The sequence below is a fragment of the Pseudophryne corroboree genome, chromosome 4 (assembly GCF_028390025.1).
Source record: "Pseudophryne corroboree isolate aPseCor3 chromosome 4, aPseCor3.hap2, whole genome shotgun sequence".
NCBI classification, from domain to species: Eukaryota; Metazoa; Chordata; class Amphibia; order Anura; family Myobatrachidae; genus Pseudophryne; species Pseudophryne corroboree.
In genome coordinates this window covers 407,895,426-407,920,253 of record NC_086447.1, presented here as the reverse complement: position 1 = coordinate 407,920,253, position 24,828 = coordinate 407,895,426, and the positions used below count along the sequence as shown (strand labels likewise).

The 24,828-nt window shown below is 41.0% G+C and overlaps 1 protein-coding gene and 1 long non-coding RNA gene across 8 annotated transcripts in view; one reads left to right on the top strand and one right to left on the bottom strand.

Annotated features, from left to right (window-relative positions):
• The window catches only part of COL19A1 (collagen type XIX alpha 1 chain), a 1,277,374-nt gene that overhangs the window by 1,079,380 nt on the left and 173,166 nt on the right, over positions 1 to 24,828 (bottom strand). The gene's annotated exons all lie outside the window — the stretch shown is intronic.
• LOC134909657 (uncharacterized) overlaps positions 24,179 to 24,828 on the top strand; it is a 145,040-nt gene continuing 144,390 nt past the window's right edge. The window contains exon 1 of the long non-coding RNA XR_010175995.1: positions 24,179 to 24,221. This is a non-coding gene — a long non-coding RNA (uncharacterized LOC134909657). The remainder of the gene's footprint in view (positions 24,222 to 24,828) is intronic.

Sequence of the window (24,828 nt, the reverse complement as noted above, 5' to 3'; positions counted from 1 at the left end):
TTTTAAACCTGTACCAGGCTCCACTATTTAAGATGATAATGCCAAAGCCAGAGAACACATTTATACAGGTCCTTTCGGCTGTGGAATTACCCCCCAACTAGTCAGCCCCGGCAACCAATCAGGAGCTGCTAGGTTTTTATCCTAGGTATTTGTAATTAATCCTTGAAACAATAAACGCAAGAAGTTTGGAAACTTTCGAAAAGAGATGGCACCGAGTAAAATTTAGAGCTACACTACTAAGAGCAAGGCGCTTGGTCTGCTACCCTCATCTTGGCTAAATACTATACTTACTATACTGTACATGTAGAAAATCAAAGTCAAAGGTTACATGGGCAAATATTCTTACATTTTCTCCACCTTTTCCCTTGTATCTCAGTGGAGAGAAGCAGGGGCAATACGACTACATTTCCTGCTCTGAGCTGTTTTACATATATGTAGTAAAATTCATGTTAGAATTTAGATTAGTTAAATGTCTAGATATGGTAAACCAAGCTAGATAATACAGCAGTGGTAAAACCAAGATAAACTGTTTTTGGTTTAATGAAACTCCAATTAGAAACTTTGCCAAAAGGAATATTAAATGAAGCTCTTAAAACATAAATTGATGACATATAATAGATTAATGGAAACCATTGTGACATAACAGAATGAGCATAAACATAACAAAACAAAAAAACAAAGGCACTAAGTAAATATTTGAAAGCTAGAATATTTTTTTTCTAATTTTACGTCACTATTAGGCGTTTTGGAAGGCTCATACAATATGGTAAATTGCTAGAATGATAGAACCACAGTACACTACATGTGTTTGAATCTGACTTACTATACAGTGAACTTTAAATGAATGAGTGAGAGCTGTGTAACAAGAGATGGAGCCAAAACATCATACCTTTCTATGTCAGCTTAATTGGATAGCCTGCATTTCCTGTCCCGAGTGTAGACTGCCTACAGTATCTCTTACGACTCCCTGTCTCTCAATAGCTGGTATGTAAATTACATGAATCAAGAGAAAGCATTCAAACTATGCTTGCTCAACCTAGGTTTTATGTATGCATGTGTGTACTGTCTGAAAGCATCCAGGAGTATGTATAAATCTCATATTTTCTGACATTGGAATGTCCACTGGAAATAAGGGACGGGATGACCAAAACACACATATATGGTTGAAAATGTTTATATATATATATATGTATATGTATATATATATATATATATATATATATACACACATATATATATATATATACACAGTTGTGCTCATAAGTTTACTTACCCTAGCAGAATTTGTGATTTTCTGGCCATTTGTCAGAGAATGTGAATGATAACTCACAAACTTTTCTTTCACTCATGGTTAGTGGTTGGGTGAAGCCATTTATTGTCAAACAAATGTGTTTACTCTTTTTAAATCATAATGACAACAGAAACTACCCAAACGACCCTGATCAAAAGTTTACATACCCTGGAGATTTTGGCCTGATAACATGCACTCAAGTGGACACAAACGGGTTTGAATGGCTACTAAAGGTAACCATCCTCACCTCTGATCTGTTTGCTTGTAATCAGTGTGTGTGTATAAAGGCCAGTGAGTTTCTGGACTCCAGAAAGACCCTTGCACCTTTCATCCAGTGCTGCGCTGATGTGTCTGGATTCTGAGTCATGGGGAGAGCAAAAGAATTGTCAAAGGATCTGCGGGAAAAGGTAATTGAACTCTATAAAACAGGAAAGGGATATAAAAAGATATCCAAGCAATTGAGAATGCTAATCAGCAGTGTTCAAACTCTAATTAAGAAGTGGAAAATGAGGGATTCTGTGGAAACCAAATCACGGTCAGGTAGACCAACAAATATTTCAGCCACAACTGCAAGGAAAATTGTTCGGGATGCAAAGAAAAATCCACAAATAACTTCAGCTGAAATACAGAACTCTCTGAAAAAAAGTGGTGTGGGTGTTTCAAGATGCACAATAAGGAGGCATTTAAAGAAAAATGGGCTGCATGGTCGAGTCTCCAGAAGAAAGCCATTACTACACAAATGCCACAAAGCATCCCGCTTACAATACTCCAAACAGCACAGAGACAAGCCTAAAAACTTCTGGAACAAAGTCATTTGGAGTGATGAGACCAAAATTTAACTTTTTGGCCACAACCATAAACGTTACATTTGGAGAGGAGTCAACAAGGCCTATGATGAAAGGTACACCATTCCTACTGTGAAACACGGAGGTGGATCGTTGATGTTTTGGGGATGTGTGAGCTATAAAGGCACTGGAAACTTGGTCAAAATAAAATTAATGGCTAGATGAATGCAGCATGTTATCAGAAAATACTGGAGGAAAATTTGCACTCATCAGCCTGGAAGCTGCGCATGGGACGTACTTGGACGTTCCAACATGACAATGATCGAAAACACAAGGCCAAGTCGACCTGTCATTGCCTAGAGCAGAATAAAGTGAAGGTTCTGGAGTGGGCATCTCAGTCTGCTGACCTCAATATCATTGAGCCACTCTCGGGAGATCTCAAACGTGCAGTTCATGCAAGACAGCCCAAGAATTTACAGGAACTGGAGGCTTTTTGCCAAGAAGAATGGGCAGCTTTACCATCTGAGAAAATAAAGAGCCTCATCCACAACTACCACAAAAGACTTTAAGCTGTCATTGATATTAAAGGGGGCAATACACGGTATTGAGAACTGGGGTATGTATACTTTTGATCAAGGTCATTTGGGTAGCTTCTGTTGTCTTTATGATTTAAAAAGAGTAAACACAGTTGTTTGACAATAAATGGCTTCACCCAACCACTAACCATGAGTGAAAGAAAAGTTTGTGAGTTATCATTCATATTCTCTGACAAATGGCCAGAAAATCACAAATTCTGCTAGGGTATGTAAACTTATGAGCACAACTGTATATATATATATATATATATATATATATATGTATATGTGTGTGGTGCGGTGGTGATACAGGACACCACTGCATATAATAATTAGATCTTGCACCAACTAGCTGATAATAAGACTTATAGGGTCCTTGATATGGATCCAACCCATGTGTTCAAGAAGAGATTGGATAATGTAGTGGATTTAGCATATGGTGGCAATATATCAGAAACCGTAGCTTCTTTCATGTACACTGATTTCCCCATCTGCCCTATATTATACATGTTGCCTAAAGTGCACACATGTAAAGAAAATCCCCCTGGCTGAGATAATTGGTCTTTTTCAACCTGTAGCACGCTACCAGGACACATATTTACAACCCTGTGTCAAAAATATTTCAAGCTACATCAAGGATTCAGGTGAATTTATTAGTGAATTGAAATCTCTTGACATCAATGCTGGTGCTTATCTTCTTATAACTATGGATGTTACTTCACTATATAGTCATACCTCATGAAGCTGGTATTCATACAGCTAGAAAAGCTTTATTTGTGAATAACCACCAAACACCAATAGATTTTCTGCTTGATTTATTGGAGATGACATTAACGTGCAACTATTTTAGATTTGGTGACCGATATTACCTCCAGACCTCCGGGACCGCGATGGGGAGTAATATAGCCCTTGCGTATGCAAAATTATTTATGGATGAGTACAAACAACGCCATATATTCCCGGAGTTTGGGGGTAATATCGGTTTCTATAAGCGATTTATAGATTATGTGTTTCTATTATGGTCGGGGGACTAGTCATCGGTGGAGAGTATGGTTGCACACCTTAATCAACTGGATACACCTATTCATTTTACTATGATTTGTGATTCTAAACAAATTAATTTTCTTGATTTAACCGTGTTTGCCACTGATATAGGATATGGACATAGGTTGTACAGAAAGGCCACCGATCGCAATACACTGTTGCAATATAATACTTATCACCCCAAATCTCTCAAAGAGAGTCTCCCTATCTCGCAATTCATTAGAGTAATGAGAAATAATTCTGATGCAGAGACACTTAAGCTTCAATTAACTGAGATGCAACACCGGTTTTCTGGATAGAGGGTACCATCCAGATCTAATTGAGAAATGTCTCTCCTGGGCTGTACAACGGTTTAGATATGGGGGTGATAAACCATCTAAGAAGGATGAAGAACCACTTGTCTTTTTAACTACATTTGACACTGGCAGCTATGTGACAAGAGCAGCTATTAAGAAAAATTGGGGGTATTGTAGCAACTGACAGTATCCTCAGCAAGTCCCTCCCTAAAAAGCCTCTAGTTGCCTACAGAAGGGGCCCCAATCTGCGTAATATCCTCATGCAACCAGATATGTCAATCAATAACAGAAAGAATATTGGCTAACCACTGCAAAATTGGGGTGCTTTAGATGTCCAAATTGCACGACGTGCAGAAGCATGAATACAGGCAACACCTTTCCCCACCCGAAAAATGGCCAGAGAATTGCTATTAGACAATGATTGACGTGTACATCTTTTTTTGTGGTGTACATACTTTTATGTCCCTGTTCGTTGGTATACGTGGGCAAAACAATAAGACCCTTCCACGAACTTATTTCCAATCATCGGTCCACTATTAGGTTGGCATTAAAGACGGGTGGCTCAGATAAGCCTGTAGCATGACATTTTGTGCAACATCAGCATCAACTGACGTCTTTATGCTACATGGTGATTGATCGGATTCCGCCGCTACAGAGAGGGGGAGATCGTGCTAAAGCCCTTCTACATAAAGAAGCTTTTTGGATACATAAGTTGGACACTGTATGGCCAAAAGGCCTAAATGACTCTATCCATTGGAGTATCTTTCTTTGATATATCGGGACTTTGAGCTAAGCTCAGATTGGGACTACAATAAGTTTACAATAAATAAATACATCCATATACACAAAAGAACTCTCTTCATCCGTTTTACTATTTTACTATTTTTCCACACTTAGGTGTGTTGTGTTTGGTGGCCTCTCTACTATATCATGTCCATAGTTATTGTATTTAATATGATGTGATGTTTTCAACATGCACTTTCACTTTTATGTTTTTTAATGACACTATTCATGTTCCCAATATCCATATCTATTTATCTCATTGATATGTGTACTTATATATAGATAACAATATGGTATAGCTATCTGATCGTTGGTATTATCTGATGATATTATAGCGCTGAGGTACGCTATATTAGAGTGTCTTGTTTACTGAATACGTTGGTTGCTTAGCAACGATAGTGGCTTTGTTTAGTGAGTCTTTGGAGGGACGGCAGTGGATATGATGCCGTACCTCAGATGGGAGGCGCATCCTACTGGAGCGTTCCACTGCGTGTCACCTCTGTGTTTCCGCTTCCGCCAAATGTGAGTGGTGCTGCATTCCACCGGTCTTGTGCTGTGAGTGGATTTCCGCCAGCGTGTGGCTCGTTGTAGCCAGCGCGGGCTTTGTGGATTTATCAGCTGTGTGCCTTTAGCGCTATAAGTAAGATATGGGAACATGGAAGTGAGTATTTTAAATGTGTGTATATATGTTTGTATGTGATGTATTATATTTTCACTTTTTGTCCATGTTTTTGGTATGATACTGGGTATAATTGAAGGGGGTATATATTGTGATATGGTGCTTACTACATTTGATCCTTGACAAAGGTCCTAAGGGGGACCGAAACGTCGGCACGCTGCTTGTACCCATGCTGAAATAAAAAACCTTCATTGATGCTATGACTAGTCTGGCGAGTGCATTCTATACTACGGATATATATATATATATATATATATATATATATATATTGGAAAAGCGCAGGTGCGGCACTCAGATTTCACATCAGCATAAAAACAGATGGAGACTATTCTTTAATCAATCAACATTTCAAAATAGAAATATTGTCTTCAGGATCGTTAAGTTGCAATTTGGTGGATGGGCATGCCGGACCTTGGATACTACTATATATATATATAAGTCACACAATCGGTGGCACTCTTGGATTGAAAGAAACACTAGTCCACCAGGTATCAAGCCCAACGTTTCAATGCTGGTGCATTTTCATCATGGCAAAAATAATTACTGTTGATCAACTGCAATTGATAGGACTTTATTATAAGATATAATGTGGCTAAAGGGGGGTACACACCTAGAGATGTGTGCTGAGAGATCTATCATAGACTGCTCAGCACACATCTCTCCCCCCGCTCAGCACTCAGCGTGATGTGTGCCGAGCGAGGTGGGGTGTGGGGGGCCACACTTCACACAGCGCTGAAGTGAGCAACCTGCTAGATTGAGCCTGCATGCAGCCTCAATCTTGCACCGTCAATAGCAATGCACGCGGGTGCGCATTACTATCCCTGTACATACTGCTTTTCGATATATACTTAAGGGATTTCTCTGTCTTCTGCTAGCCAGTACTAATAGTAGGCTACAATATTGTGCTGCCATACGAATTTATGGCAGCACTAAGTGCTACATATGTTGTTAAGGTGATATGTCACTTACTATCAGATCATCTCCACCTTTAGCTGTTGATCACTGCTTCTGCTCACTGAAGAAGCAAGAAGTGAGCTCTGTCACTTTGGCTGGTTGTCAATAGTTTTTTTTTAATCTTTCTGCTGCAGCTGCAAGGGATGGGACTCAGGAGAGAGGTGAGTACAAAGGGTGCAGTCACTACCAACCTTTCATTGACTCTACTCGGTGGGGCTGTCACAACTGAGGGCTGATATTGGTAGTGGAAAGCCTCAGTTGTAGGGGCTGAGGGGTACCTGAACTTAGGAGGTGAGATGGGACTCCTAGACATGCGCAGGAACTGCAGTACCAATGCCCGAAGGCATGACCATGACAACCGGAGGTGACTTTAAGGTTTTTATGAAATAATAAAAGTCATAGAAGGTGCAACAAAACAATAACAGTCAAAGAAAGTCTCTGAGTTCCTACTGGTTTGAGACCAGTAACTAGGTGTTGACTTAAAGTGCTTTATGATGCTAGAGATTGTAGATAAAGCATTTAAGTTATACTAGGGATCGTAAAGATAGCACTTAACTGTAATAGCAAATTCTTGAAGACAGTGAGAGCAAAGTACAACTGGAGAAAAGCTGCTGGAAGCCGAGGCATACACTCTGCCAATGCAGGGTGCAATAGCAAGAGAGTCAGGCTGCACCACAGAGTGTAATCACAGGAGAGTCAGGCTGCACCGCAGAGTATAATCACAGGAGAGTCAGGCTGTACCGCAAAGTATAAACACAGGAGAGTCTCTAGTGAAGCTGAAGACTGGAATCACTGGGAAGACAATTGAAGCACTGACAATTTCCTGGGTGCTGGGACAGGATATTTATACCTGATGGGGAGCAGGCATTGGCTGACAATTACACACAGGCACCAGCAGCACTGCAGATTGGTGAGAAGAATGATAGCAGAAGACTACACGCTCTCCCACACACGCACAGCGGCCACAGGGATGGCGGTGGCTGCCGCGGCACACAGAGGACACCACACTCAGCTTCCATGCAGCAAGATCACGGGCGCGATGGTGACAGCCGCAGCAGGACTAAGAGCGCCATACAAGAGTTAAGTGAAAACGCTAAGAAGGCCGCTGAGCCAGCGCTGCGGGTAACACCAGATGAAATGTAAAACAAAACATAGTTATGACCCGGCCCTGGCACGCTGAGCCAATCTCAGGAGACACCTAACTGGTAGAAAATGGCGTCCAGTTACCCGGATCGTGACAGCACTCCCCCCCTTTAGGAGTGGGCCCAGGACACCTCTTAGGTTTCCAAGGAAATCTAGCATGGAAATTCCGGACCAATTTAGGAGCATGGACATCTGATGCATTCATCCAGGAACGTTCCTCAGGACCATAGCCTTTCCAGTCAATCAGATATTGAAGATGACCATATCTGAGGCGTGAATCCAGGATCTTGGCGACCTCATACTCAACACCATGTCGAGTCTGGACTTTGAGAGCAGAGGGAAGCACTGAATGAAAGCGATTCAGAATCACTGGTTTAAGGAGTGAAACATGGAATGTCTTAGGAACTTTCAGAAATGGAGGTAGCTGGAGCTTGAAAGCCACTGGGTTGATGACTTGTTCAATCAGGAAAGGTCTGATATAGCGGGGGGCGAACTTCATGTTCGTGACCCTTAATCTTAGATTCTTTGTAGACAGCCAAACATGATCACCAACTTTAAGGGCAGGAATTGCCCTACACTTCTTATCCGCAAATCTATTGTACCTGGAGGATGCCTTCAAAAGAGCTGCTCGAACATTTTTCCAGTTATTTGAAAACTGCCAAAGTGTGATATCAGCTGCTGGCACCGATGTTGTTGGAAGCAATTGGAACTCTGGAACTTTTGGGTGAAACCCATAGTTGGTGAAGAATGGCGTGGAGGAAGATAAAGAATGGTACTGATTGTTGTGGCAAAATTCAGCCCATGAGAGGAGTTGAACACAATCATCTTGGGAAGAGGATACATAGATATGGAGGAAGGCCTCCAAGTTCTGATTCACCCTCTCAGTTTTCCCATTGGTTTGAGAGTGATAGGCTGTAGAGAATTTCAACTTGACTTGGAGAGCCTGGCAAAAACTTTGCCAGAACTTGGCCACAAACTGAACACCTCTGTCGGAAATTTTCTCCTCGGGAAGACCGTGTAATCTGAAGATCTCTTGAATGAAGACTTGTGCCAACTTGGAAGCTGATGGAAGACCGGTGAGGGGAATGAAATGAGCCATCTTGGTGAACCGGTCAACTACCACCCAGATGGTGTTGAATTTATTACACATAGGGAGATCCGTGATGAAATCCATAGATAAATGAGTCCACATATGATGAGGAACAGATAACGGAACCAGTTGCCCAACGGGTGACTGGCGAGGCACTTTGTGTTGAGCACATTTTGGGCATGACGCAACAAACTCAGTAATGTCCTTCTTTAGGGTCAGCCACCAGTATGATCTGGAAACAAATTCTAAGGTCTTCTGAATGCCTGCGTGTCCGGCGAAGCGAGAGGAATGTGTCCAATGCAAGAGCTTCCTTCTGAGAGCCGGCTTTACGAAACTTTTCCCCGATGGGGACATAGAGTCCATCCTCACTGTGGAGAACGCCACTGGATCAATAATATAATGCTTGTCAGTAGACTCAGATTCATTTTCTTGCTCCCAAGAGCGGGAAAGGGCATCAGCCTTATGATTCTGTGACCCAGGACAAAACTGTAGTTTGAAGTCAAATCTGGAGAAAAAGAGGGCCCACCTGGCTTGACAAGGGTTGAGACATTGAGCGTTTTTTAAATACAAAAGATTTTTGTGATCTGTCATAATGGTGATGGTATGAGAAGTGCCTTCTAACAAATATCTCCACTCTTCTAGCGCAAGTTTGATTGCCAAGAGTTCTTGATCACCAATGGCATAGTTATGCTCGGCCGGAGTGAACCTCCGAGAGAAAAAACCACAGGGATGTAGATGACCATCATTGGCTCTTTGAGACAGGACTGCGCCCACTCCGACAGAAGAGTCATCCACCTCCAGGGTAAAAGGTGAGCTAGTATTTGGCTGTTTTAAAACTGGAGCAAAGACGAACCTCTGTTTCAACTGATGGAAGGCTTGAACGGCTTTTTCTGACCACTTGGAAGGGTTAGCACCTTTCTTTGTAAGCGCAGTAATTGGTGCTGCAATAGTGGAGAAGTCTCTAATAAATTTCCTGTAATAGTTGGTGAAACCTAGAAATCTCTGGATGCCTTTGAGGGTTACAGGAATCGGCCAATCTTGAATAGCTTGAAGTTTCTTGGGATCCATCTCCAGACCAGAACCGGGCACAATATACCCCAGGAATAGGATGGATTTGACTTCAAAGATGCATTTTTCCAGTTTGCAATACAGATGATTGGTATGGAGACGGGACAAAACCTCTTTCACCCAGAACTGATGTTCCTCCAAATCATTCACAAAGATAAGGATATCATCGAGATAGACCACAACATGTCAATAGAGAATATCTCTGAAGATTTCATTCACGAAGTGTTGGAATACCGCTGGAGCATTGCTGAGTCCGAAAGGCATGACGAGGTACTTGTAATCTCCATCACGGGTGTTAAAAGCGGTCTTCCACTCGTCACCCTTCCGGATTCGGATGAGATTATAAGCACCCCTCAAATCTAACTTTGTAAAAATAGTGGCCCCACTGACGCAGTCAAATAGCTTGGTGATAAGAGGCAGAGGGTACCGATTTTTCACTGTGATGTCATTCAGACCCCAGTAGTCAATACAAGGCCTCAGGCCGCCATCTTTCTTTTTTACGAAGAAGAAGCCTGCGCCAGCTGGAGAAGATGAAGGCCGGATAAACTCTTTAGCCAGATTTTCCTTAATATACTTCTCCATGGAATGGGTGTCAGGCAGCAACAATGGATACATGCGTCCATAAGGAGGAGTTTTCCCTGGAATGAGATTGATAGGGCAATCCCATTCTCTATGGGAGGAGGAATATTGGCTGAGGATTTGCTGAATACATCAGTGAAATCCTGATATGGAGAAGGTGGAACATCAGGAGACTTAGAGGAAGATTTGCAAACTGGAAGCACTTTATGTAGACATGTCTCAGAACAAGAAGGACCCCATGCCATGATATGGGTAGTCTTCAGATCAACTTGAGGGTTATGCAAAACGAAGCCATGGGAGGCCTAGAACCACAGGATGAGTGGCCCTTGGGATTACCAGGAAGAAAATCAGTTCTGTATGCAGAACCCCTACCTTCAGACAGATAGGTAGGGTCTTGGAGGTAATCACTGCATCAGAAATCTTACTACCATCCACGGCAGTTAAAGATATAGAAGATGACAGTCTCTCAGTGGGTAGAGACCACTGCTTAACAAAATTCTCAGTTATAAAGTTTCCGGCTGCTCCAGAATCCAACAAGGCAATAAGATTATTGGTACGTTGAGCCACCTGAAGTGAAACTGAGAGGTTGCAGTCACTTGAAGACGGAGAGGAATTCATTACTCCTAGCTGACCCTCTCCTTGGCGGGCTAGGACTTGGAGTTTCCCGGATGCTCAGGACAGGTGTTAATGAGGTGGGAAGGTGCAGCACAATACAGGCAAAGATGATGCGATAGAAGTCTTCAGCTGGAGACAATCGTGAGTGACCTATCTGCATAGGTTCATCTTTAGGCAGAGATGGCTGACGAGGAGGAGGAGCAGAAGGAGTCTTAGGAACTGTTGACCTGCCTCGCTCTATAGCCCTTTCACAGAACCGTAGGTCAACTTTGGTGCAGAGTGATATGAGCTCATCCAATTTTGAGGGCAAGTCTCTAGTAGCAATCTCATCTTTAATACATTCAGACAGGCCTTGCCAAAAGGCTGCATAGAGGGCTTCCTCATTCCAGGAAACTTCAGATGCCAAAGTCTGGAATTGAACTAAATACTGGCCGACAGTTCGTGTCCCCTGATGTAGCTGAAGGATTTCAGAAGAGGCTGATGACACTCGACCTGGCTCATCTATGATGCGTCTAAATGTTGCCACGAAGTCAGAATAGGATGACAACAGAGTATCTGATCTTTCCCATAAGGGTGATGCCCAGTCGAGGGCGGAGCCACTGAGAAGGGAGATGATATAAGCAACTTTAGTGCGGTCTGTAGGAAAACTGCCAGGTTGCAACTCAAAGTGGATCTCGCACTGCTTTAAGAAACCCCTGCAGGCTTTTGGGGATCCGTCATATTTAGCAGGTGTCAGCAAGTGGAGACGTGGAGCAGAAATGGGTATGGTGGGTGGGGATACCACCGTAGGTACTGCAGTCGGCACACTGGATGTCCCTAACCCACAGAGGGTTGCTTGAATTTCATCCAGCTGGGAGGAGAGGTCATGAAGACATCAAATAACATGGCCTTGTGCAGCCTCCTGATGTTCAAGACAGGTTGCCAGTTCTTGCATCGGCCTAGTCCCTTGGACTTGCTCTCCGACTCGATCCATTAGGTCAGTGCTTACTGTCACAACTGAGGGCTGGTGTTGGTAGCGGGAAGCCTCAGTTGTAGGGGCTGACGAGTACCTGAACTTAGGGGGTGAGATGGGACTCCTAGACGTGCGCAGGAACTGCAGTACCAATGCCCGAAGGCATGACAACAACAACTGGAGGTGACTTTAAGGTTTTTATTAAATAATAAAAGTCATAGAAGGTGCAACAAAACAATAACCATCAAAGAAAGTCTGTGAGTTCCTAATGGTTTGATACCAGTAACTAGGGGTTGGCTTAAAGTGCTTTATGATGCTAGATAGCACTTGACTGTAATAGCGGATTCTTGAAGACAGTGAGAGCAAAGTACCACTGGAGAAGAGCTGCTGTAAGCCGAGGCATACACTCTGCCAACGCAGGGTGCAATAGCATGAGAGTCAGGCTGCACCACAGAGTGTAATCACAGGAGAGTCAGGCTGTACCACAGAGTGTAATCACAGGAGAGTCAGGCTGCACCGCAGAGTATAAACACAGGAGAGTCAGGCTGTACCACAGAGTATAAACACAGGAGAGTCTCTAGTGAAGCTGAAGACTGGATTCACTGGGAAGACAATTGAAGCACTGACAATTTCCTGGGTTCTGGGACAGGATATTTATACCTGATGGGGAGCAGGCATTGGCTGACAATTACACACAGGCACCAGCAGCGCTGCAGATTGGTGAGAAGAGTGACATGTGATTTCATCCAACATGGCTGCGCCCATGACAGAGTTTGAAGGGGAAAGATGATCTAAAGAACCATGTGCCAAACAGCAATGGTGGCGGAGGCCGCAGCAGCAGAAGACTCCACGCTCTCCCACACACGCACAGCGACCACAGGGATGGCGGCCGCGGCACACAGAGGACGCCACACTCAGCTTCCATGTGGTAAGATCACGGGCGCAGCGGTGACTGCCGCGGCGGGACTGAGAGCGCCATACTAGAGTTAAGTGAAAATTCTAAGAAGGCAGCTGAGCCAGCGCTGCGGATAACACCAGATGAAATGTAAAACAAAACATAGTTATGACCTGGCCCTGGCACGCTGAGCCAATCTCAGGACACACCTAACTGGTAGAAAATGGTGTCCAGTTACCCGGATCGTGACAGGGGCTATTCTAACAATCATGGTAGCCACCTCCTGCTCCGCAAAGACAGCAGGAGAAACAGGAGCAGCTTTATCTCCATGGTAAGTGAAGTATTAGTGCACTGTCCCCTTTGATATACAGTAGCTATAGATATAGTTTCAGTGGTGTATTTATAATGGGTACAGTGTGTTTGGTGCACCCGGGCACCACATGTCCACACCACACACCCTGCACCTATTTCTTTATTACTCACCTCTCCAAAGTCCAGCATCTGCTATGGCAGCCCTTCAATATCACAGAGAAAATGGTGTGGTGGCCATTTTCATGGAGTTTTGCTCATTTGCAGTAGGGGAATCACGGATAAAATGGCCAATCTACAATTTTCCTGAAGTCCTTGCCATGCACAGTAAACTCTAGTACTGCTCTAGAGTCGGCTAGTGCCCAGAGCCACCCACGGACTATGCTACCTGGCTTCTTGTAAAAGGGAGAGGAGGGGGCACAGTTGGAGATGCACACATGCATTGTCCTCTTTAAATATGCCCCTATAATCAGTTGTTTGCTATTAAAAATATAAGTAAATATATTACAGAGCATTGTGATAATTGTTGATTATGACGCTAATGATAATCATTATCATTCATGTGAATAAGTCTAAAATAACAAATGTTACAGAAAATCATAATTTCATTTTTCCGGGTATACTCCAATGCAGTGCCTGCAAATAAACAAGTGAACAATAATACTTCAAACTATTAATTCAGAATTTATTAATAAAAAAGTGTTACAAAATGGATTAATACGGTACCTAGTAATAATGTTTACTTTACAAAGTTAATGGATTCACGCACAAAAACATTATGATGGTGGATATTGATTTGATAACAGAAGTTGCAGATGGAAATACATTGGTTCCATTAAGTTTTTATTGACTTCACAGATCATGCTTTCTTTCTTTACAATATTTGTTCTATTCTCCTCATGCCTATTATGTTGTGTAATTACTATAGCTCATAGCAATTCTATTAAATGGCTAGTCATTTGATAAAACCAGTAAATGAAAAGCTGAGAGCTAGCTCAGGATCACTTGGAAATGGCTATGTACAGGAAATTACCTTAAATGGAACAAAAAAAACCTTTTCTTATGCTCATCATTTTATTTCAGCAGTTTGCTATTCTCTATAGCATAGTTCAAATAAGGACTCTCGAAACATTGCTACTGCTAAATCACATAGATGAAATATGTTGATACAAAGAAATATTTCATTATATTTCATTATACATCTTAGACAAATACACTGTGAAGTATGGATATTTAACTTGTAAGCGCCTTTATTTGCTCATTGCATTACATGTGTGCTTTGTAGCAGAATAGATATATCTATTTTTTTCTACAAACTAATGCTGTTATTACTCCAGAACAACCTGCCCTGAAATATTGAACTGTTTTATTTCACTAAAGAAAAAATATTATACATGCAAACTGTCAGAAGATTTTCACTGGACCATATTAAAAGTTTGGAATTTATAAAATATCCAATTTAAAGAAGAAAAAAGGAAAAAAACATTTATTCTAGTAATGTACTATCCAATTTAGTTAATTTTCTGCTTATGTTATTTTTATTGTTTATGTTTCAACATATTTGTCCTACATAGTTTTGGAATGGCAAAGTTAGTAAACACCAAATTTGACTCCACTGTTGAGTGCTGCTTGCACATACACTCGGAATGAGAGTTGGAATCACCAATTAAGCACAGTTTATTGTATATTCCTATTGTACTGTGAGTAGGATTGAACTTTTGTTGACCTACAGATGGGTCCACATTTATCTTGACCTTTAATAGGATTAACTGAGACTGGCTAGTCAGACTTAAACCCCTGCTGTAATGACTTAATCCCCTGCTGTATTGTATTGCAGTTGAGAACAATAGATGAAGGGTTTATGCTAATAAATCATGTTGTGCCTAGGTGCAGAAAACTACTCAAGATAACCGTGGACAAATCTGTACTCTGGGGGTAATTCCAAGTTGATCGCAGCAGGAAAATTTTTTAGCAGTTGGGCAAAACCATGTGCACTGCAGGGAGGGCAGATATAACATGTGCAGAGAGAGATAGATCTACAATCTAAATTGCAGTGTCAAAATAAAGCAGCCAGTATTTACCCTGCACAGAAACAAAATAACCCACCCAAATCTAATTCTCTCTGCAAATGTTATATTTGCCCCCCTTCAGTGCACATGGTTTTGCCCAACTGCTAAAAAATTTCCTGCTGCGATCAACTTGGAATTACCCCCTTTGCTCTGTCTAAAGTTAACTCCCAATTAACTAAAAATATGGAAACAACAATAAAGCAATCAAATTCAGGAAGCAAGGACTTCACTAACCCACTCACCCAATAATGAATCCAACTCATTACTTACCTCCTTATATGTAATAACTTTCCTCAACTATACCATTACCCTAACCCCACCCCAATTCCCAGACCACTGACCTAATTATTTTTTCTGTGTTATTTCCTTTTTGACCCTCCTGTGTAATCAGTAGCAGCTCCATCACCAAAAGAAGTAAGTAGATGGCCATGTGAAAAGTGAACTTCTGAGACTGCTAAATGCAGGTAACAAGCTCTGCTGTGACCTATGAGGAAAAGGAACTACAAGGGAGAAGTAATGGCAATGAACTGCAGCAGTAGGCTACAAGGCCACTACAAGGAAGGGGGTGCTTTATCTTGATGGCCAATGACAGTTCATATACCTATTTGCTTGTTTGCCTACTCCTCCTCAGCTACTACATTTCTAGATCCAGAAAATAAAAATTATGCAGTGCCCGAGCAATGCATTTACTGAAGCCCGTCTCAAATAGTTGGGAAGGCAAACTCCCCTTTGTCTCCCCCTCAGTTATGATGTCCCCTGATAAGTACTATTTTTTTATAGTGTAATATTTATTACATTTTCCAATACTATAAAAAGTAGCAGTGAGGATATACATATATAACATATGCGAAAGGTAAATTTCACAAATAAAATAGGCAAAGTACAGAAGTTATTACAGTCCAACAAGGCAATTCAAGTTCAAAGGTAATAATAGTCATCACAGAAGAATGTAAATGACCATACCAATTATTGCCATTCCAAGGAATAGCAAGTACATTCATATAAATTCTGAAATAAATCTCTCAGAGTATAATAACTGCTGAGGAACAGTGTAAACAAAATATTTGGATCAATAAAAAATAGTAACATAATAGAAAAGGAACCAAAATAAAACATATTAGAACCGAGTGAAACAAAATAACATTGAATCTATGTGACACCCGGTATAACAAACGACAGGATCAAACCTAAAGCAACATCTATTTTCTCAATGTATATTGGTGGTCATTCCGAGTTGTTCGCTCGCTAGTTACTTTTATCAGCATTGCAAACGCAAAGCCGCCTCCCTCTGGAAATGTATCTTAGCATAGCAGAATTGCTAACGAAAGATTAGCAATTCTGCTATTAAGTATTTCCTTGCAGTTTCCGAGTAGCTTCAGACCGACTCCTAGATTGCGATCACCTCAGTCCGTTTAGTTCCTGGTTTGACGTCACAAACACGCCCAGCGTCCGGCCAGCCACTCCCCTGTTTCTCCAGCCACTCCTGCATTTTCTGCTGGCAGCCTGCATTTTTTAGCACACTCCTGGAAAACGCTCAGTTACCACCCAGAAACACCCACTTCCTGTCAATCATTCTCCGATCAACAGAGCGACTGAAAAGCTTTGTTCGCCCGTGAGTAAAATAGCATAGTTTTGTGTAAAACTGCTTAGCGCGTGCGCCCTGCGGTGCATACGCATGTGCAGAACTGTCGGATTTTAGCCTATTAGCAATTCTGCTAAAAATAGCAGCAAGCGAACAACTCGGAATGACCACCATTATCCAGACGAGCAAGGAAGTGCATATTCGGACTCTAGCCATCTGGGCCAGATGTGATCAAATTTGGTCTTATGGGCATGATACAGATACTGCTCATGTTCCACAGTTACATTCAGTAGTGAAACCCACACTGGAAAGTCTGCCCAGTGTAAGCCATCCGTGAACGAGTCAGGCAGACTTTAGCAAGTGTACACAAATTAATAGCATATTGAATAAATACTCCAACCCATCATCGTCTCTAGCGCTTAAGCTGCAGAATTTTGATGTAAGTACTGTGGGGTAAATACCAGTGTTAGACATAGCAGATTTCACCTAAGTCCAAAATACCTGGAACACAGAATACTCCCATAATAAATGTCAGAAGTTTCTTCAGCATTATCACATTTGGGACAAAGATTGACTGCCTGCTTTCAAAATGTGTTAAGTAGTTAGGTATGTTCTGTATAAAACAACTAGATCTGCTGAAATCATATAGGTAGCTTTACATGGGTACTCCATTGCTGCTTCCCACTCCTCATCACCAAATGCACCAATCATAGATTTCCAACCACTACACAGAATAGGCAAAGTGTCATCCTGATAAGAAGACCATAAAGAGAAATATGCAAATGACAATGATTTCACTGGCCCCGGATTTAACACAAACTTTTTCACCCTGGATTCAGTAATAGGTAGAGGACTGTCCTTATGTTGGGCAGCAAGGGTATGTCAAAGTTGTAAAAACTTCTAAAAATAAGTAGCTGGAAGACCATATTCTCCCTTCAGTTGAGCAAAGGATTTCAGTACTCCATTAGAATACAACTTTCTCACTGTTCCAATACCTCTATTGTCCCAGACCTATCTTACAGAAAGAGTGGCCAGTTCAGGGAATTGACAAGAGTGCCACAAAGGAGTATCTGGGTCAACATCAGTAAATTGAAATACACTGCTCAAAAAATAAAATAAAAAGGGAACACTTAAACAACACATCCTAGATCTGAATTAATAAAATATTCTTATTAAATACTTTGTTCTTTACATAGTTGAATGTGCTGACAACAAAATCACACAAAAAATATCAATGAAAATCAAATTGATTAACCCATGGAGGTCTGCATTTGGAGTCACACTCAAAATTAAAGTGGAAAAACACACTACAGGCTGATCCAACTTTGATGTAATGTCCTTAAAACAAGTCAAAATGAGGCTCAGTAGTGTGTGTGGCCTCCACGTGCCTGTATGACCTCCCTACAATGCCTGGGCATGCTCCTGATGAGTTGGCGGATGGTTTCCTGAGGGATCTCCTCCCAAACCTGGACTAAAGCATCCGCCAACTCCTGGACAGTCTGTGGTGCAAAGTGGCGTTGGTGGATGGAGCGAGACATGATGTCCCAGATGTGCTCAATTGGATTCAGGTCTGGGGAATGGGTGGGCCAGTCCATAGCATCAATGCCTTCGTCTTGCAGGAACTGCTGACACTCCAGCCACATGAGGTCTAGCATTGTCTTGCTTTAGGAGGAACACAGGGCCAACCGCATCAGCATATGGTCTCACAAGGGGTCTGAGGATCTCATCTCGATACCTAATGGCAGTCAGGCTACCTCTGGCGAGCACATGGAGGGCTGTGCGGCCCCCCAAAGAAATGCCACCCCACACCATTACTGACCCACTGCCAAACTGGTCATGCTGGAGGATGTTGCAGGTAGCAGAACATTCTCCTTGGTGTCTCCAGACTCTGTCACATGTGATTAGTGAGGACCTGCTTTCATCTGTGAAGAGCACAGGGTGCCAGTGGTGAATTTGCCAATCTTGGTGTTCTCTGGCAAATGCCAAACGTCCTGCACGGTGTTGGGCTGTAAACACAACCCCCACCTGTGGACATCAGGCCCTCATACCACCCTCATGGAGTTTGTTTCTGATCATTTGAGTAGACACATGCACATCTGTAGCTTGCTGGAGGTCATTTTGCAGGGCTCTGGCAGTGCTCCTCCTGTTCCTCCTTGCACAAAGGCGGAGGTAGCGGTCCTGCTGCTGGGTTGTTGCCCTCCTACAGCCTCCTCCACGTCTCCTGATGTACTGGCCTGTCTCCTGGTAGCGCCTCCATGCTCTGGACACTACGCTGACAGACACAGCAAACCTTCTTGCCACAGCTCGCATTGATGTGCCATCCTGGATGAGCTGCACTACCTGAGCCACTTGTGTGAGTTGTAGATTCCGTCTCATGCTACCACTAGAGTGAAAGCACCATCAGCTTTCAAAAGTGACCAAAACATCAGCCAGAAAGCATAGGAGCTGAGAAGTGGTCTGTGGCCACCACCTGCAGAACAACTCCTTTATTGGGGGTGTCTAGCTAATTGCCTATAATTTCCACCTGTTGTCTATTCCATTTGCACAATAGCATGTGAAATTGATTGTCAATCAGTGTTGCTTCCTAAATGGACAGTTTGATTTCACAGAAGTGTGATTGACTTGGCGTTACATTGTGTTAAGTGTTCCCTTTATTTTTTTGAGCAGTGTAGTTTATGTACCTCATGCTATATTTAATTGCTTGAATAAGTAATGGGGTATTACATTTGGAGATTATACCATTCAGTAACAACTGTAAGGATGTGTGTCTCAGTGTCACTTGTGCAACAAGAAGAGTAGGCAAGGTATCAAAAGTACTAGCCTGTATGCATGACCTAACAAGTGCCCACTGTAATAATAGTGAAAGTAATGAAGGGCCATACTACCACTTGTCCTAGATGTAGTAAGCACATCTAATCTTATTTGAGGCTGTCTACCCGGCCAAATCAAAGATGAGACCACATTGTTTAATTTTTCGAATAGAGGTGCAGGAATATAGACCAGAGACTACTGCAGTACATAGAGAAATTTAGTTTGTACCATCATTTTTACTAGGTTCACCCTGTCCATAACCACGCGAGGTAGATTACCCCAGGAGCTAATCTTCTCCCACAAATAAGAGAACAACTGCATTCAATTCAATACTACATACTCTTCCATTTGATTAGATATACAAACTCTTTAAAATGTAAATCTAGGGACCCAACAAACAACTCTCGAGCATCAGAGGGAACATCTCGTAATGGTAATATAGATACTTAGGCTCAAGTAACCACTAAACTTTTCTATTACTCTGAGAACCACTGGCATGGTTACCTTATAATCCTTAAGAAACAATAATAAATCATGAACATACAAAGTCACTGTATACACTTCATTACCAAGCTGGAACACCAGATTATTACTGATAGGTGCTATTTATTTGTTTTTATTAGCAAGGGGTGTGATCCTCCTCCTGCAACACCCTTTGCAACAGACACCCTTTGCAACAGTCTACCTGGCCAAATCAAAGATGAGACCACATTGTTTAATTTTTCGAATAGAGGTGCAGGAATATAGACCAGAGACTACTGCAGTACATAGAGAAATTTAGTTTGTACCATCATTTTTACTAGGTTCACCCTGTCCATAACCACGCGAGGTAGATTACCCCAGGAGCTAATCTTCTCCCACAAATAAGAGAACAACTGCATTCAATTCAATACTACATACTCTTCCATTTGATTAGATATACAAACTCTTTAAAATTTAAATCTAGGGACCCAACAAACAACTCTGGAGCATCAGAGGGAACATCTCGTAATGGTAATATAGATACTTAGGCTCAAGTAACCACTAAACTTTTCTATTACTCTGAGAACCACTGGCATGGTTACCTTATAATCCTTAAGAAACAATAATAAATCATGAACATACAAAGTCACTGTATACACTTCATTACCAAGCTGGAACACCAGATTATTACTGATAGGTGCTATTTATTTGTTTTTATTAGCAAGGGGTGTGATCCTCCTCCTGCAACACCCTTTGCAACAGACACCCTTTGCAACAGTCTACCTGGCCAAATCAAAGATGAGACCACATTGTTTAATTTTTCGAATAGAGGTGCAGGAATATAGACCAGAGACTACTGCAGTACATAGAGAAATTTAGTTTGTACCATCATTTTTACTAGGTTCACCCTGTCCATAACCACGCGAGGTAGATTACCCCAGGAGCTAATCTTCTCCCACAAATAAGAGAACAACTGCATTCAATTCAATACTACATACTCTTCCATTTGATTAGATATACAAACTCTTTAAAATTTAAATCTAGGGACCCAACAAACAACTCTGGAGCATCAGAGGGAACATCTCGTAATGGTAATATAGATACTTAGGCTCAAGTAACCACTAAACTCTTCTATTACTCTGAGAACCACTGGCATGGTTACCTTATAATCCTTAAGAAACAATAATAAATCATGAACATACAAAGTCACTGTATACACTTCATTACCAAGCTGGAACACCAGATTATTACTGATAGGTGCTATTTATTTGTTTTTATTAGCAAGGGGTGTGATCCTCCTCCTGCAACACCCTTTGCAACAGACACCACACACTATTGGGCCACCACGGTTGGTGTAATGGTTAACATTAATGCCCTATAACACTGTGGTCTTGAGTTTGATTCCTACCATGGCCCTAACTATGTTCAGTTTATAAAGTCTACCTGAAGCTTTCTTAGCTTTCCTCTGGGTACATCAACCAATCCAAAAATATACTGTAGGTTAATAGGCTACTGAAAAAAAATTGAGCCTAGTGTTTACCCGTGTGTATGTGCTGTAAGGAATATAGATTGTAACCTCCACTGGAGCAGGGACTCGTGTGAATGGCCAAATATTCTCTGTGAAAGCGCTGAGTATGTACATGCTATAAATATAAATAACTTAATAAATAAATGTAATAAGGAACATATTCAGAACTTTGATTTACTTAATAGCCTTTCTCTGCAAAATAGCTGAGATATAGATTTAATAATCTATGTATTCATCTATCAAATGTCAATCAGCACATTAAAGCACATTTTTTTTAAACTACAACGTGTGAAATTGCATTCCTAATTTTTCTAAGTTGGGTGAACTGCACTGGTGGGCAGGGAGGGGTGAAGCTAGGCTCCCAGTCATAAAGTTGACACTCATTATTTGAACAGTGAGAATGTTGCCTTCACAATATCAGCTTTGGGATACCAACATGGGTTTAATGTTCCTTACAGCATTTTACCTGGGCAAGTATTACTAGTTTAAACATCAAGCTTACAGGCATGTTTGTAGTTATTACGCCAACATGGTTAAAATTTTCTGAGTAAAATCAAATCCATATATATAGGCAGAGAAAAAAAGGAATCAATTAAGGGTTGGGTGCACACAAACTCTTACAACGTCATTTGAAAATCACTTTTATTGGATATACTTTAAATACATATCAAATTCCTTTATATTCTATTGTAATTTGTTTATCGTCATTATGTCTCAATTCAAAATATGAATGTATGTGCCCTACAGTGGGCCATTCAAAAGTAAAGTATTAAAAATAGTATAAACAATAGTAAAATGTTGAAAAAAGAAGAAAATTAAAAAAGTGAATAAAGATTAAGTTTAAAAATAACACAGTGTGCTGTCTTTATTCTTCATATTATTAGTTACATTTTTCTATTGTTAATGTCAATAAACTTAATAATATTAATTCAATTCAGTGTAAAATCAGTGTATACTGTTATTTGTGATTTTTCTTTTATTCCTCAGCCTTAAAAAAAAATCTGTCTCAATTGAAACAATGTATCTGAATGAGAAGATATTCCTAAGTATCACATCTCTAAATGAAAACAGTTGCAGTTTCTCACTTCAGCTAGCATACAATCATTCTTCAAGGGAGATTAGTTTCAATAGGTTCATTCTGGTTAGTGTAAATATATCTTCCTGTTGAGAACAAATATATTATCATGTCTCTGCTTGCACAATATATTATCACATCTCTGCTTAGATCGCAACTAGAGAGCTGGCTGAATTCAGGTTTTGAAGTGCAGTGTGGAGACCAAAGTTATTTATAGCTATCATTCTGTGACAATGATTGGCATGGAGATGTAGTAAAATGCATTGTGGCTGCGATGCAGCCACATGGTTGCTCCCGGTGCACCTAGATGCACCCGTGCCTTAATACACTGGGCTGCACCTTTTGCCGCTCAGTGCATTTTCAATGGGGCACAGGTGCGACTAAGATGCATCATGGCAAACGTGGCCACAATGAGCATGACTACATCTGTATATCTTTGAGTCTCATGGACACTATTCAGGTGGTATATTTTGTGAAAATCCACTCCTTGTTTTATCTTCTTCACGTCAGATCACATAATGATAACTTCAATAAACTAGTCTGTAACCAGTTCTTGTTACTGTGTCAGTAATTTACATATCTCGGGATCTCATGGACATTAGGATAATTCACTTGATAGGTATCCACTCCTTATCTTATCCTTTCCTCATTAAACCATATATAAATAATCCAATTAAAGAAAAAATATACATATATAAAATATGTGATCAGTACGTTATGTGCTTTATAGTTTGTGATCAGTGCATTATATACTATTTTCTGCACAGTTTCCTACTGGTTCTCAGGACAAATGTTAAGACCCAGTAAGTCAATATCACATCTGTTTTATGTGTATACAATTCTCCACATTTCTACTCCGTATTGCAGCTCAGTAAACCCGTCCTTATAAGAACTATATTTAATTTTAGATGGTTCACATACATGCTCCTTGTTATAAGCAGCATTAGTATATATTCTCCTCTTATTAAACACGGGTTAATTCACAAAGCGCAGTTAGGGATGCTTTGTGTATATTTCAAAGCTCACTAGATATAGATAGTTATTTTCCTATTCTCATTATACACAGAACACCGTGAGATCCGCTGCGCATTTCTCTTTACTAAAAGCTTTTTCAAGTTTACAGTATTCATGGCCTGCCAAGTCTAAGGTATAAATAAGGGAGAGAGGCCAATTTATTTATTTATTAGCAGTTTCTTATATAGCACAGCATATTCTGTTGCGCTTTACAATTAGAACAACATTAATAGAACAAAACTGGGCAAAAACAGACAGTCATAGAGGTAGGAAGGCCCTGCTTGCAAGCTTACAATCCATAGGGAAATAGGCATTGATACACTAGGATAGATGCTACCTATTGTATAATGGTCAACCAGATTGCTAGGTTCTTAATGGGTTGTATGATATGATCACTCAGCAATGTTAGAAGACAAAATATGTGAGGTTATGTGGACTGTACAGAGAGGATGTAATTACATAGGGAAGCATTAAAGGTTATGTGGGTGGGTCTGGAATTTGATAGGTTTGTCTGAAGAGGTGAGTTTTCAGTGAACGTTTAAAGGTTTGCAGACTAGAGGAGAGAGTCTTATTGAGCGTGGGAGGGCATTCCACAGAATGGGGGAAGCCCGGATAAAGTCCTGTAAGTTTTAGTGTGAATAAGTAATACATGTGGATAAGAGAGACAGATATTGTGCAGAGTGGAAAGGTCTGGTAGGGAGATATTTTGAGATAAGTGAAGAGATTTATGAAGGCGCAGTTTGGTTAATAGCCTTGTATGTAAGTAAAAGTATTTTATATTTAACACGGTAGAATACCGGTAACCAATGGAGAGACTGACAGAGCAGATCAGCAGACAAAGAACGTCTAGCAAGGAAGATTAGCCTTTCAGCTGCATTTAAAATGGATTGTAGTGGTGAAAGTTTGTGAAGACCAGTAAGGAGACTATTACAATAATCAATGTGGGAGATGATGAGTGCATGGTTTAGAGTTTTGCAGTGTCTTGTGTAAGATAAGGATGTATTTTTGATATGTTTTTTAGGTGCATGTAACATGATTTAGAGACAGATTGAATGTGTGGAACAAAGGATAGTTCAGAGTCAAGGATGACACCTAGGCAGCGAGCTTGTGGGGTAGGGTGGATAGTCGCATTGTCAACAGTTATGGAGATATCAGGTTGGTAACTACTTTTGGCTGTAGGAAAATAATTAATTCTGTTTAGTAAATGTTGAGTTTGAGGTAGTGTGATG